Raw genomic sequence first — 6,612 nt, 5'->3', positions numbered from 1 at the left:
ACTCTTTCGAGAGATCCGGCTACGGAGCAGGCAGGGCCATGTATACCCTAGTGATGCTTCATCTTAAGTTTTGTTTTTGTTTTTTGGGTTTTTTTTTTTTTTTTGCCACAGCAACGTTTATTGAAAACGGGGAGGGGATCAGTCCTTCTTGGCCGCCGCCTTCCTCATGGCGGCCAGCACGTTGCTCAGCTCCTCCCGCTTCCTCTTGGCGCGTACGTGCGTGCACACCCGCTTCTTGGTGAACTTGAGCGCGCACTTGTCCTTGGACACCTTGAGCAGCTCCGTGGCGCGCCGCTCGTAGGGCGCGAAGCCGCACACCTCCCGGATCATGTCCCGCACGAACTTGGTGTGCTTTGTGAGGCGCCCGCGCCGCCGGCTGTGCCTCGGCTGGCTTACGTTCTTCGTCACCTTGTGGCCCTTGTTGAGGCCCACGGCCATGGGGTAGCGCAGGGCCATGGCTGCTCCTCTCCGATGGCGGCGGCGACAGGAAGTGCAATGTGATTTTTATTGCATAGCTACTCCTCCTGCGTTGGCTTCTAGCGTTGTGCTAAAACACCGTGTCAGAGCAGCTTGGGGAGGAAAGGGTTCATTTGGCCTACATTCCCCTGCCACAACCCATCACTGAGGAAGTCAGGACAGGGACAGAAGCAGAGACCATGGAGAAATGCTGCTTCCTGGCTTGCTCCACCTGCCCAGGAGTGTGATAACCCACAGTGGCCTGGGTGCTCCCACATAAACCACTAATGAATAAAATGTCCTCTATAGGACAAATCTCATGGAGGCATCTCCTCTGCTGAGATTCACTCTTCCAAGATGACCCTTCGCTAAATGGCACACCTCTGGGCAGAACTGCTCCCCACCCCTGGTGCTCCTAGCTGTGTCCTGTTCTGGGCAAAGCAAAGAAGAATCCAACACAGCCGCTGAAAGCAGAGGGCTGAAAACCCAGGACCAAGCCAAGGAGGACCTGAGAAGAACAGATGACGCTTGCTTCGGGGAACCTCAGTGAGAGCCTTGCCAAGGACATCCTCTTGATGTCTTTTAGATCAGGCCTGGGCAGAGCTGCTCTCCTGGACCGCACATGCAAACATAAAGGACACTGAACTTGTCAGAATGATGGAGTCCACGCTTAGCGTGCAAGAGCCAGAGAGAGGTAAGCATCCTCCAATGAGGCGGTCATACAGCAGAAGGCAGACTGGTCCTCTCCAGAGTATCACTGGTGCACCTGCTGAGAGGCCTCATGATAGAGAAAACCCACCACACTTGTTTCTGTCTCCTGCTTAAGGGCGCTGAAGCCTGCTCTCCAACCTGTACTGAGCAACCGGTTTTAATTATTTAGGGTAAGAACAGGGAACTCCCCAGGACCCGAGGGTATGAGAAACACCCAAGGCATTCAGAACACTGGAGAGCTTGGCTCCCCACAGGACATCTGTGTGATTACGGAGATCACCAAAAGCCAAGTTCAATTAGCGCGGTCTAATTGATCTTCGGGGAAGTTGTCCCTGGAGCTCAACATGAAATGCCACAGCAGCAGAACACTTCCAGAGACAGTACCCAGGGGAAATGACATGACTTTCTGGCTGAATCTCAGGGGCTGGGGCAGGGTGGCTATGAGTAGATGCCCCTTAGAACTTGGGTTTATATACTTGGAAGTCCCCAAATGCATCAGACCTTAGAAAGCCATGGCTACAGCACAGGTAAGGCTGTGAGCTCTGAGGGGTGCAGAAGGACCCTTAATCTCCTCCCAGAACACACATGAAAAAGGACCTGGGGGTTCACATCATGGCACGGACAGGAAGAAGAATGGGGAGGTAGGGAAGGGAGGGCAGGTCTAAAATCCACAGTGACACAGAATTAGCCAGGTTTTCTGAATCATTTGATTTGGAAAACTGAGGAAGAGGCAGCTCTAAGGCCTGTGTGCCAGAATAGCCCTGCCATGGGCTGCTCTATAGCAGCAAGGAAGAAGACTGGAGGAGAAAGTAATAATAGAAAATAGAAAAATAATGGAGAAACACAACAAAGTCACAGCATGATTCGTTTTAAATGAGTAACCAAATTGCAAATCTTTGGTGGGGGGAAGACTCGAGTTACTAGAATCAGAAAAGAAAGAGGAGACATCGCTATCGACTTTACAGACTCATAAGGATCATGAAGGAACGCTTTAACAACTGTAGACTTAAAAAAAGATGAAAGCCGACAATTTGCAACAATGTGTTTGAACCTAAGGGATACCATGTTAAGTGAAATATGCTAGGCACGAAGAGACAAATTTCACATGAGCTCACTTGTATGTTGTGTCTAAAGAGTTCCCTGAAGCTGGGAGGATAATGGTCAGCAGAAGCTTGGGGAAGGTTATTGGGAAGGGAGAGAAGACAGCTAGAAGGAATACATTTTGAAAGAGCAAGGTGACGAGAACTGATGTATTATGGGAAAATACAGGACTGGAGAGATGGCTCCACAGCTCAGGGCATTGGCTGCTCTAGCAGGAGACCCAGGCTCGGTTCCCAGCACCCATATGGAGGGTGACCACTGTCTGTAATTCTAGTCTCTGGGGATCCAACACCCCCTTCTGGCCTCCAAAGGTACCAAGCATGCACGTGGTGCCCAGAAATATTTGCAGGAAAAACACCCATACACATAAAATAAATTTAATTAAACTTATTTAAAAAAATAGTTTAAAAAAAATGTAAAAGGAGCCGGGCGGTGGTGGCGCATGCCTTTAATCCCAGCACTCGGGAGGCAGAGGCAGGTGGATCTCTGTGAGTTCAAGGCCAGCCTGGTCTACAAAGGGAGTTCCAGGACAGGCTCCAAAGCTACAGAGAAACCCTGTCTCAAAAAACAACAAAAAAAAATGTAAAAGAATGACTATGATGTGTTATTACCCCAAATATGGAAAGGAAGATGTTTGTTAATTAGTTTAATTTAACATCTTACAATATATACTTGTACATTGTATGTATTTCATACCATCACATTATATAAGATTAAAACATAGCCAGGAGGTGGTGGCATACACCTTTAATCCCAGCACTCGGGAGGCAGAGGCAGGCAGATCTCTGTGGGTTCAAGGTCAGCCTGATCTACAAGAGCTAGTTCCAGGACAAGCTCCAAAGCTACAGAGAAACCTTATCTTGAAAAACAAAAAAAATTAAAACACTCTTTTATCTGTCAATTAAATAAGTTGTTTAAGTTGTATGCCAAAAAAATTAGACAACTTAGACAAAATGGACAACTTTCTATAAACAAGAGCAGAAGTTCTCAAAGCGGAGCCTCATAGCACAAGCGTGTAAGGTCAGCTGCTTTAGGAGGCAGGGGGATTCCAAGTTAAAGCCTGCCTGGGCTACAGAGTGGGTTTAAGGCCAACTGGAGCAAGTCAGTTAGAGCCTGTTTCCAAACCAAAAGTGTGAAAGAGGCCTGGGCACGTACATCAGTGGGAGAACACGCTTCTGGAGCCAGAATGAGCCTGCACTTCAGTCCTCACACCAAGAAAGAGAAGGGGGGGAGGTCCGGGAAGATGGCTTGAGGGGTAAAACTCTCGCCAAATAAACCTGAGGTCTGTAACTCTGAGTTCCAAACACACACACACACACACACACACACACACACACACACACACACACACACACACACAGCCTGAGTGTAGTTCTAATATCTGCAATCCCAGCATCCCACTACAGGGAGACAGGAGGTGGACACAGGAGGATCCTGGGAACTGGTCAGCCAGCTGGCCTGGCATATGCCACACAAGAACAGCCAGGAAGGCTCATCTCAAACAAGGTGGAAGATAAAGACCAACATTCAACTTAGGTTGTCCTCTGACCTCCATACAGGTGCTGTGGTGCACACGTTAGCACACATACACACACACACACACACACACACACACACACGATGAGCACACTCACCCAAAAATAAACAGAAATTCTAAATAGGCTTTTGTCCTGATTAGCTGTTTATCCACCTGATACAAGCTAGAGCTGGCTGGGAAGAGGAACCTCAGTTGAGACAACGCCTCCTTCAGATCGACTGTAGACAGGTCTGTAGGGCATTTTCTAGACTAATGGTTCGAATGGGAGGGCCCAGACCATTGTGGGTGGTTCCATCCCTGGACTGGTTCTATAAGAAAGCAGGCTGAGCTAGCCCTGGGGAGCAGGCCAGTAAGCAGCACCCCTCCATGGCCCCTGCAGCAGCTCCTGCCTCCAGGAGGTGGAATATGCCCTTTTTTTCCTACGTAGCTTCAGTCCTGGGGTTTCCTCACAGCGGTCCAAAGCAGACCAAGCTAACTTAGACTCAACAAAGAGGTTGAACTGGTATTAAGAAAAAGCAGATACCCAGTAGCTTTTCTGGCCAATTTACCAAACATTTAAAGAAATAATCCCAATTCCTCACAAACTGTGCAAACTGTTAAGAAAAAAGGTGCCAAGGGACATTTAAAGGCACGTGTTAGTCTGTGACGACACTCGAGGATGGAAATCTGACAAAGGGCCTGTCCTGAGGACACGCAGAGAACTCACGGGAAGATGGGTCACACAACTTCACAACAGAGTTTGAAGAACAATTTGAAGAACAAAATCCATCGATAAAGCACATGAAAAGATGCCCAACGTCCTATTGGGATGGAAATCAAACGACTTCGCCCTCTCCTTCAACCTCTATGTTAGCACAGCTACAGAAAACAACAACAACAAGTCAGACATTACCAAGAATGATGCCAAAGAACCAGAAGCCTGCGCTCAGCTGCTGAGGTGCAAACTTAGGCGGTTGTTTTGGAATAGGGCCCGGTAGTTTCTCGACACACGAAGCAGAGTTACCGTCCAACTCTGCAGCTCTCCTTTTAGACGGAAGCCCAAGAAAAGGAGATGTGTTTCCACACCCTGAGCACACATGTTGATCGTGGTGTGTTTCTAACAGCCAGAAGACAGGCACAGTCCAAACTAACGAATACTCAGCCAAACAGAGCATAGCCTGGCATTCTTTCCTGTGATTTAGCCAAGCGAAGCACAGCAGCACATGTGTGGAGGTCAAAGGACAACCTCTGGGAGTCCGTTCTCTTTGTCCACCATGTGGCGCCCAGCAGTGGAAATCAGCGCTTGTCGGCTGCAAGCGCCACACAGAGCTATCGCCCCCCCTTCTCTGTTTGTCTCTCCCTCCTTCCCCTCTCCCTCCTTCTCCCTCTTTCCTTCCTCCTCTCCTTCCTCCCCCTTCTCCCTCCCTCCCCCTTCCCTCCTTCCCTACTCCTCCTTTCCCTCTCTTTGTTTTATGTGGCTAAGGTTGGCCCGGTTCTCCTGGCAATCCAACCGCCTCACCCCCCATGTGCTGAGAAACAGGCCTGGTCATTTGGGGGTGTTCCTCATCTATGCCTTTTGATTTGATTTTGGCTGTTTCCTTTATTTTAAGTCTTTTCTTAGTTTAAGTCTTTTTTTTTTTAACTGGGTCTCTCTATGTAGACCTAGCTGTCCTAGAACTAGCTGTGTGGACCAAGCTGACCTCAAACTCACAGACATCCACCTGCCTGTAGCTCCAAAAAGCGTGTGCTGCCACTGCACCCGGCTCAGATTCTTTCCTCGGCTTTTCTTTCCTGCTGATTTATTAGTATTCTGTGGATGAGAAGTCTATTCTTATCCCTGTGATGTGTCAATCACACATGCTTCAAAGTCTTCAACTTGTTTTGTCTCCTTTGATGCTAATTCTTTCTTGGGTCTGGTTTTCCTCTTCTGCGGTGCTGACTTGATTGAGCTTGTTCTACTTCTTATTGGTAGGGTATCTTCATATATTCTTATCTACGATTTGTATGTATTGCCTCCAGGAATGACGATGAGGGTCTAGAGGAGTTGGGGTTGGGGCCAGGGCTGTCATCTGCTCTCTTCTTTTCTCCAGAGATTCTCAGAAAGCATAGACATTGACAATGGCCCACCAGGCTCCAGTGTGGGCTTTCCTTGGAGTCCCTGGCCAGTTACCCGTGGGCAGCTGAGGACCTTCCTGTCCCTGCTGTCCTGGGCTGAGAAGGCCCAGAACTGCCCTCCTTCTGGCTGTGGTTTCTCCCAACAATCCCATCTCATCTGGCTGCCATTTCCCAGGAATTCCTCAGTATTTCTAGCTGACCGGTGGCACTTTCTCTTGCTTTTCAATCTCCTTAGGAAGACTGAAGATTCAATCTCTTTGTTTAAGACCCGCCTTCTATAGCTTATGGAAGGTTTCCAAACAGTCTTGGGCCAGCACACCAGAGCTGGCAACACAGAGCTTATTCTCTGTACCCAAAGTTCAGACGTAGTTTTCTAATGTGTGAGTTTATTACTAGGAAAAGCCATCCTGGTTCAAAAAAGTGAAATTATAGCTGAGGGTTTACTTCTCGAAAATGACATCGGCCGCATGCCGCCAGTGTTTTCACTCAGTAGCGGAACACTTGCCTCGCATACATGATGCCCTGGGTTCAAGATTCAGCCGAGAAAAGGGAGAGGGATGTGAAATCCTAAAGCTTGGAGAACAGGCTCTGTCAGAGAATCTAGATATTTCTGCCTTTTGCTTGATCTTTGACAATTTCATACATGTATACAAATGTAGATCAGACCATCCCATCCGTTATGCTTTCTCTCTCTCTCTCTCTCTCTCTCTCTC

General features: G+C 48.3%; 1 pseudogene; it reads right to left on the bottom strand.

Annotated features, from left to right (window-relative positions):
- Positions 1-110: 110 nt before the first annotated feature.
- Positions 111-485, bottom strand: LOC101986206 (annotated as a pseudogene).
- Between the last annotated feature and the right edge of the window lie 6,127 nt (positions 486-6,612).

This window comes from Microtus ochrogaster, linkage group LG5 (genome assembly GCF_000317375.1).
Source record: "Microtus ochrogaster isolate Prairie Vole_2 linkage group LG5, MicOch1.0, whole genome shotgun sequence".
Taxonomy (NCBI): Eukaryota; Metazoa; Chordata; class Mammalia; order Rodentia; family Cricetidae; genus Microtus; species Microtus ochrogaster.
This window is presented reverse-complemented; position numbering and strand designations above follow the sequence as displayed.